The sequence below is a fragment of the Chiloscyllium plagiosum genome, chromosome 19 (assembly GCF_004010195.1).
Source record: "Chiloscyllium plagiosum isolate BGI_BamShark_2017 chromosome 19, ASM401019v2, whole genome shotgun sequence".
Lineage (NCBI taxonomy): Eukaryota > Metazoa > Chordata > Chondrichthyes > Orectolobiformes > Hemiscylliidae > Chiloscyllium > Chiloscyllium plagiosum.
Genome location: NC_057728.1, coordinates 54,465,579 through 54,473,723, shown reverse-complemented (window position 1 = coordinate 54,473,723; position 8,145 = coordinate 54,465,579).

The window sequence follows — 8,145 nt, the reverse complement described above, 5'->3', positions numbered from 1 at the left end:
CTGTCAAAATTGGCCTTTCTCCAATTTAGAACTTCAACTTTTAGATCTGGTCTATCCTTTTCCATCACTATTTTAAAACTAATAGAATTATGGTCGCTGGCCCCAAAGTGCTCCCCCACTGACACCTCAGTCACCTGCCCTGCCTTATTTCCCAAGAGTAGGTCAAGTTTTGCACCTTCTCTAGTAGGTGCATCCACATACTGAATCAGAAAATTGTCTTGTACACACTTAAGAAATTCCTCTCCATCTAAACCTTTAACACTATGGTAGTCCCAGTCGATGTTTGGAAAGTTAAAATCCCCCACCATAACTACCCTACTATTCTTACAGATAGCTGAGATCTCCTTACAAGTTTGTTTCTCAATTTCCCTCTGACTACTGGGGGGTCTATAATACAATCCCAATAAGGTGATCATCCCTTTCTTACTTCTCAGTCAGTAACTCTCCCTATTAAGTTTCCCTGAACAGATGAAGTGTTTACATAAGCTGTATACACCTTCCCAGAGTGAGACAAGATTGATGCAATGTTCAAACCTACTTGGGTATAATTTCAGCGTATCTATTTTAAAAAGCATCATTTAAGTTTGATGCCTCATAGAAGTCAATAATGTTTGAAGGAGTCACAATTGAAGAATGAGTCTGGATGAGACTTGACTGCATTTCATGAGATGAATCCCTCTTCTCATTTCTCAAGCTCCCTTCAGTCATTGACTACCAGCTTCCAAGATAAACTACAGTAGCGGAGTGAAAATTACCTGTAGACATTCCAGGAATCACGGGAAACAAAGACCCATTGGTGAACATGTCCCTTTGAAACATCAGACGGCACTATTTTTAGCATTGAGCAAGGCTGCCAATAGATTAAAGCTTCTTCCATTCAATGTTCATTGATAGAAGACACCGGGTCCTTTGTTGTAATCCAAGTATCCAGCTCCTATCTTCGTCAGAAATAGTCAGAGAAGTTATTTCTGTCATCTACTCAAAGAGGTCAGCGTAACTGAGGTAGAGCAATTCTATCAGAACTGTTAACGTGATAGGATGGTTTTAAATCCCTTGGCAGGCTGATCATTCCTAACTTCCTTCTGCGCATTAAAAATAAGGATTAGATAGAAACAGGTGACGTACATATCACATAGTAAAAACAAAGAACGAAATACAATCGGAACTGGGCTGGGAGTTCTGCAACGAATACCTCACCTCCTGACTCACCAAAGTCTATCCAGTATCTATAAGGCACAGCTCAGGAATCTGGTAGAATACTCTGTACTTAACTGGAAGAGTTCAGCCCCAACAACAATCAAGAAGCTTAATACAATCCAGGAAATATTCCACTTAATCGGCATCGCATCTACAATCTTCAACATTTACTCCCTTCACCACTGACACATAGTGATCACCATCTACAAGACATGCTGCAAAATTTCACCAAGGCTTCTTGGACAGTACCTTACAAACTCACAACCATTTCCATCTCGAAGGACAAGGACTACAAATACACCACCACCTGCAAGTTCTCCTCTTAGCCAAAGCCCACCATCCTGACTTGGAAATACATTGCCATTCCTTCACTGTCACTGGGATCAAGATCCTGAAACTCTCTCGCTAACAGCATTGTAAGTGTACTGACACCACAAGTGGGTAAAGTCAAAAATCATACAATGCCAGGTTATAATCCAACAGGTTTATTTGGAAGTAACTAGTTACCTGATGAAGGAGCAGCACTCTGAAAGCTAGTGCTTCCAAATAAACCTGTTGGACTATAACCTGGTGTGTGATTTGTAACTTTGTCCACCCCAGTCCAACACCAGTATCTCCACATCATGGCCACAAGTGTAGTGATTGGAATGAGGTCAGCCAAACTAGACATCATAAGAATATGAGTTCCCCGATTGAGGCTGTTAATCTGGTCCAATTAGAGAGAGCTGGCTGGCATAATTGGGGTGAATATCAGGGATATTGGACTCACTGAATGCTCAGTGAGATGCAGTGCTTTTGTCAATAAAGGGTGATTGGTGACAGGATGTCGGCCTCCAAAGAGTTATTTCAAGAAGGACTGGCGTGGTATAAGTAGGCAACTCAGCACCACTTTGTCCAAAGCAATGAGGCATAGATGATAAATATCAGCCCTGCCAGCAATACACACATCCTCTCCCACTACAAGAACAAACACACGTTTGATGCAAGGGGTGGAATTAAAATATTTGAGGTTTAAGCCTCCAGAGTTCAGTGACCAGGCAGTTGAAGGCAAGGCCAATGGTGGAATGAATAATACCAGGGATTGTCCAAGAGGCCAGAATTGGAGGAACACTGATCTTGCAGGGGTTTGAGAGGTTGGAGGAAATACATAGAAAAGGCAGGAGAAACCGAGGAAAGACTGAAAACTTGGTGAGCGTTTCAAAGTATTGAAAATGCTTTAATCAGAAACTGCTCATTGAAGTGCGTGACTTCCTTTTTGTCAGCATTTGATTCAATGTGAAGGTATGGTTAATCGCTCCATGGTTACAGCTATAACAAACCTCACAATCCCTTGCACCCAATCTTTCTTATGAATAAAGAGCTTTTGCAAGTGCCTCCCTTTCAATGGCAGGGTCAGAACAGCTTGCATTCTTCATAAACAATGGCCAGCTCCCAATAAACATTCCCTAATGCCCAGCCAGCTCGTGCCTTTGATTGTCCTTGTTTTAGTAAAGGCATGCTTGGCATTTAATTTTGTGTAAAAGAACAAAACTGCAGTCAGGATATTTGAACTTCCAAACCACCCGCCAACGCGAATTAAACAGGAAAACCTCCCAAGAATTTCAAACGCCTTTCTCAGTGGTTTACTCAACACTGTGAGCTGAGAATTTGCAAGAAAGGATTGATCTAATGTCCACAATAAATGGTCCTGTGATTTAACCAGCTATTTGTCTGGCAGGCTGGGAATAGATGCTCCTGAAGAGCCCAATTAACCCATTACATCCATGCTAGCTCTTTACGAGAGCAAACTCATATTCAGTCGGCTGCCTTTGTCTCTACCTTGTTTTGACTATCTTGTTTGTGTCTGCCCTATCTTATCCAGTGTCCTCTCAAAGCTGCAATTGTCTCTGCCTCAACTACTCCAAGGCACACCATCATTAATATCCCCCAGTGAGGAATCGTCATTGACCAGGGACAGGACTGGTCCTGTCGTTTGATTTCCACAGCTCCAAGAGCGGGTCGGAGGTGGACAATTCTACAACAAGTAACTCGTCTGCCTATGTCTGCGCACTACCTTCAAGGCATAAGGTAGGAGTGGGAGAAAGTGAGGACTGCAGATGCTGGGAGTCGAAAAGTGTGGTGCTGCAAAAGCACAGTTGGTCAGGCAGCATCTGAGGAGCAGGAGAGTTGACATTTCGAGCATGAGCTCTTCATCAGGAAGGAGCGAGTTGAAATACTCTTCACTGACCTGTGGAAAGAAATATCAACCAATATTCCTGTTGAGGATTACTGATCCCCTCTGGATCCCCTCTGAAATATGGGCAAATATGGATGATAGACCACACTGAATATATTGTTGATTGTACAAGGCTGAGATTGACAGATTTTTTTCATTAGTAAGGGTTATGAGGATAAGGTGGGAGTAGCATATGATCAGGTCAGTCATGTATTCATTGTATCTCATTGTATGATGGAGCAGCACCAATAGGTCAAATGATCTACTTCTGCTCCTACATTGGTCTTATGGTAATGGAAACAACTTGAGCAAGATTACTCATTGGAGTCCAGTCAAGATCAATTCATTTAGAGTAAGAGAGGAAGTGCATATAATGGCAGATGCAAATTCAAGCAATGAACTGATTAGTTCCAAAGCAGAAATACAAGAAAAAAATGTTGGTCAATAGCTTTGTGACTTCCATAGTTGCTTGCACAATACAAAGGATTGGAGAACTTCCATTTATATAGTGCAGGTCATCAGGAGTTTTTCTTATTCACTTGTGGAATGTGAGAGTCAATGGCTGGGCCAGCATTTATTATCCATCCCGAGTTGTCCTTCAGAAGGAGGCAGTGATCTGCCTTCTTGAACGACTGCAGCCCATATGCTGTTGGTTGACCCACAGTTATGTTCAGGAGGAAATTTCAAGATTTTGACCCGGTGACAGTGAAGGAATGGCAATATATGTCCAAGTCAGAATGGTGATTCGCTTGGAGTAGAACTTACACATGGTTCTGTTACCATGTATCTGATGGTCTTGCCCTTCTCAATGGATGTGGTCGTGGGTTTGGAAAGTGCTGTCAAAGGACTGTTGGTGAATCTCTGCAGTGCACCTTGTAGGTAGTACATGCTGCTACGACAGAGTGGTGGAGGAAGTGGATATTTGTGGATGTTTGTCCCAGAGTACTTTCTTCATCAATGAGTGACCCATGACATGAAACCAATCCACACACAGCAAGATGACACTAAGTGAAGTAAATGATTATAACAAAAGATTGACAAGTCTAAGGTTCTTTAGAATTAGAATCGCTACAGCGTGGGAATGGGCCTTTCAGCCCAACAAGTCCACACCAACCCTCCGAAGAGTAATCCACCCAGCCCTATTCCCCTAACATGTTAACCCTTGACTAATGCCCCAAACCTACACATCCCTGAACACTATGAGCAATTTAACACAGTCAATTCAACTAACCTGCACATCTTCGGACTGAGGGAGGAAACAAGAGCACCCAGAGGAAACCCATGCAGACACAGGAAGAATATGCAAACTCCACACAGACAGGCTGTGATCAAACCCAGGTCCCCAGCACTGTGCAGCAGCTGTGCTAACCACTAAGCCACTGTGCCACCCATAAAAGGGTGCAAAGGTTTAAAAAGGAGAAAAGTTGAAATGATATTACCTGATGAGTTCCTTAAAGTTCAAACCAGAGAGTACATTTTCTTTCTTTTTTGAGTGGTGGTGGTATTGTGTGTGAGAGGGTTGGGGAGAGCTGGTTTGAGTATCAAATTCATAGCCAAAAAGACAAAATCATCAGAAGTAAATCCAATAGAGAATTCAAGAGAAGCTTCTTTACCCAAAGGATGGTGAGAAAGCGGGGTTTGTTATCACAATGAGTAGCATTTATAAACTGTCAGTGTATATTAAAATGCTGATCCTATTATACATGCATGCTTTAATTTGATTTCCAGTTATCTTTTTCTAGATGCTTCTACTGGTTTATAAGATATTCAAGGTGATTGGTTCACTGGTCACTGCTCTCTGGCTGATCAATTAGAGTCAAAGTTTACAGCAGAAACTGCTGAATGAGAGACAAACTAGTTTTTTTTCAGGTTTAAAATGTGTTTTGACTGCAGAGAACAGAGAAACAGCTCCTGAGCTAATGGAAATCCAATCATACTTGCAGTCTGGTTCCCAGTCCTAAGCTGTTCAGTTATTTGCGAACCAATCATGGCTGTTAATAGACAAATGACCTTTGTCATCAATAACTAATCGCTAGTCCATAGACCAATAAATGTCTTGTTGCTACGCAGGTTCATCTGCACACAACCATAAGACCATAAGATATGGAAGCAGAATTAGGCCATTCAGCTCATCAAATCTTCTCTACCATTTAATCATGGCTGATCTATGTCTGAAATCCATTCTCCTGCCTTCTATCTGTAGCCCTTGATCCCTTTACTAATGAAGAACCTATATATCTCTGTCCTAAATGCACTCAATGACTTAACTCCACAGCCTTTGAGAGCAACAGGTTCCACTCTTTGGTTCCAGTTCATCTGTAATCCAAACTTCAATTACTGCTTGGTCAACCAGCTGTTTATATGATACTTGCCATAACGGTCAGGTAAATTGCTTTCCAAAACATGCACCAATCATTTAAAACAGGATAGGAAACAGAGGATGGTGGTGGAAGGTTGTTTTTTGGACTGAAGGCTTGTGGCCAGCGATGTTCCACAACGATCGATGCTTTTTGTCATTAGTATAAATGATTTAGATGTGAATATAGGAGGAATGGTCAGTAAGCTTGCAGAAGATACCAAAATTGGTGGTGTATTGGACAATGAAGAAGATTACCTCAGAGGACAATGGGACTTTGATCACATGAGCTGATGGGCCGTGGAATGGCAGATGGAATACAATTTAGATAAATATGAGGTGTTTCATTTTGTTAAGGCAAATCAGGACAGGACTTATGCACTTAATAGTAGGGCCCTGGGGATTGTTGCCAAGCAAAGCGACCTTAGGGTGCAAATTCATAGTTCCTTGAATATGGAATCGCAGGTAGATAGGGCAGTGAAGAAGGCATTTGGTATGCTTGTCTACATTGGTCAGTGTGACCAATTAATATCCCCCTCCATGAGGATAGGGTGAATAGCCAAGGTCTTTTTCCCAGGGTAGGAGAGTCTCAAACTAGAGGGCATAAGTTTAAGGTGAGAGGGGAAAGATTTAAAAGGGACCTAAGGGGCAAATGTTTTACAGAGAGGGTGGCACATGTATGGAATAAGCTGCCAGAGGAAGTGGCGGGGGTTGGTATAATTACAATATTTAAAAGTCATTTGGAAGGGTACCTGAATAGGAAGATTTTAGAGGGTCAAATGCTGGCAAATGGGACCAGATTATTTAGGAAATGTGTTTGGCATGGACAAGTTGGACCAAAGGATCTGTTTCCGTACTGTACAACTCTATGACATTGGTATTAAAACAGTTCTTTCTCATTTCAGTCCACAACAATAGAAACCACAAAAATAAAAAGACATGGTCTTTACAAGAGGATAAACACTAGTACGGAGTGGTGGAGCTGAGTGATCTGTTTCAGCATCAAAGTTATCCTACATAATAAGAAAACCAGATACTGTACAAGGAAAGACAAGGGCCCACCAAAGTAGACTTCTCCTTCTATTGGACAAATTTATAGCCTTACTAATGTTAGAAACACAGCAGTCACCTTTTAATTCACAACGGTTAAGTATGCTTTTCCCTCTTGTTCATTCTCTCACCATCTGCCGCAGACCCAGCCAAACAGCAATTTTTAGTGATGCTGCTGTGACACTTTTGATGATGGACATTGAAGTCCTCACCTAGAGTACACCCTACACTCTTGCCACCTTCAGTGCTCCCTATAAGGGGTGTTCAACATGGACTGGTACTGATCCAGCAGCCGGGAGGTAATCAGCAGGAGGTTTCCTTGCCGGTGTTTGACCTGATGCTATAAGTCAATGTTCCTGCCACGGCTGCTGAGTGTGTGCTGCTGGTGGGACAGGGATTGTGATAGAGATGTCTGGGACATTGTCTGTAAGGTATGATTCCATGAGTGTGACGATATCAGGCTGTTGCTTGACTAGTCTGTGAGACAGCTCTAGTCCTTAGAGTGATGGCATAGTGGCTCAGTGGTTAGCACTGCTGCCTCAGTGCCAGGGACCCAGGCTCGATTCCAGCCTTGGGTGACTGTCTATGTGGAGTTTGCACATTCTCCCTGTGTCTGCGTGGGTTTCCTCTGGGTTCTCCGGTTTCTTCCCAGAGGCCAGGTGAATTGGCCATGCTTAGTTGCCCATAGTGTTAGGTGCATTGGTCAGAGGGAAATGGGTCTGGGTGGGTTACTCTTCAGAGCGTAGGTGGGGCCAAAGGGCCTGTTTCCACACTGTAGGAATCTAATCAGAGGGGAGCTCTGCAGGGTCAACAGAGTTCTGTTTACTGTTGTCATTTTCAGTACCAAGTCAAGACTAATAGGGGAAAATGTTTTGGAATAATGGACATTGTAGTTGTTGCTTCGAGAATCAATCTGTTCAGAGATGTTACAGCACACTTCTGGAGCAGGTGGGACTTGAACCCAGCCCTCGCTGATCCAGAGGCAGGGACACTACCACCTGTGTGACCAATCATAATGAATTGGTTGCCAATAGAGAAGGAGAAGGAGCAATTCCTGAGTAAGAATAATTAACTGGGAAAGCTGACTTCAATGGATCAGCAGCAGATAAGTTGGAATCAAAGTTAACTTTCATAATCAGGTAACACATGAGTTGACCTTTTTGCAAACCTGTGCTAATTGTGGTAGTAACTCATATTGCCAGAGGACATTTTTTAATGAATGTGGCTATGTCGTTGTGATCCAATCATGACAGAAAATTTCCTGGAGTTTAGACTCGCTCCAAGGAATGACCCAGTCCATTGCGAGAGAGAAAGTTTGATGCTGGCC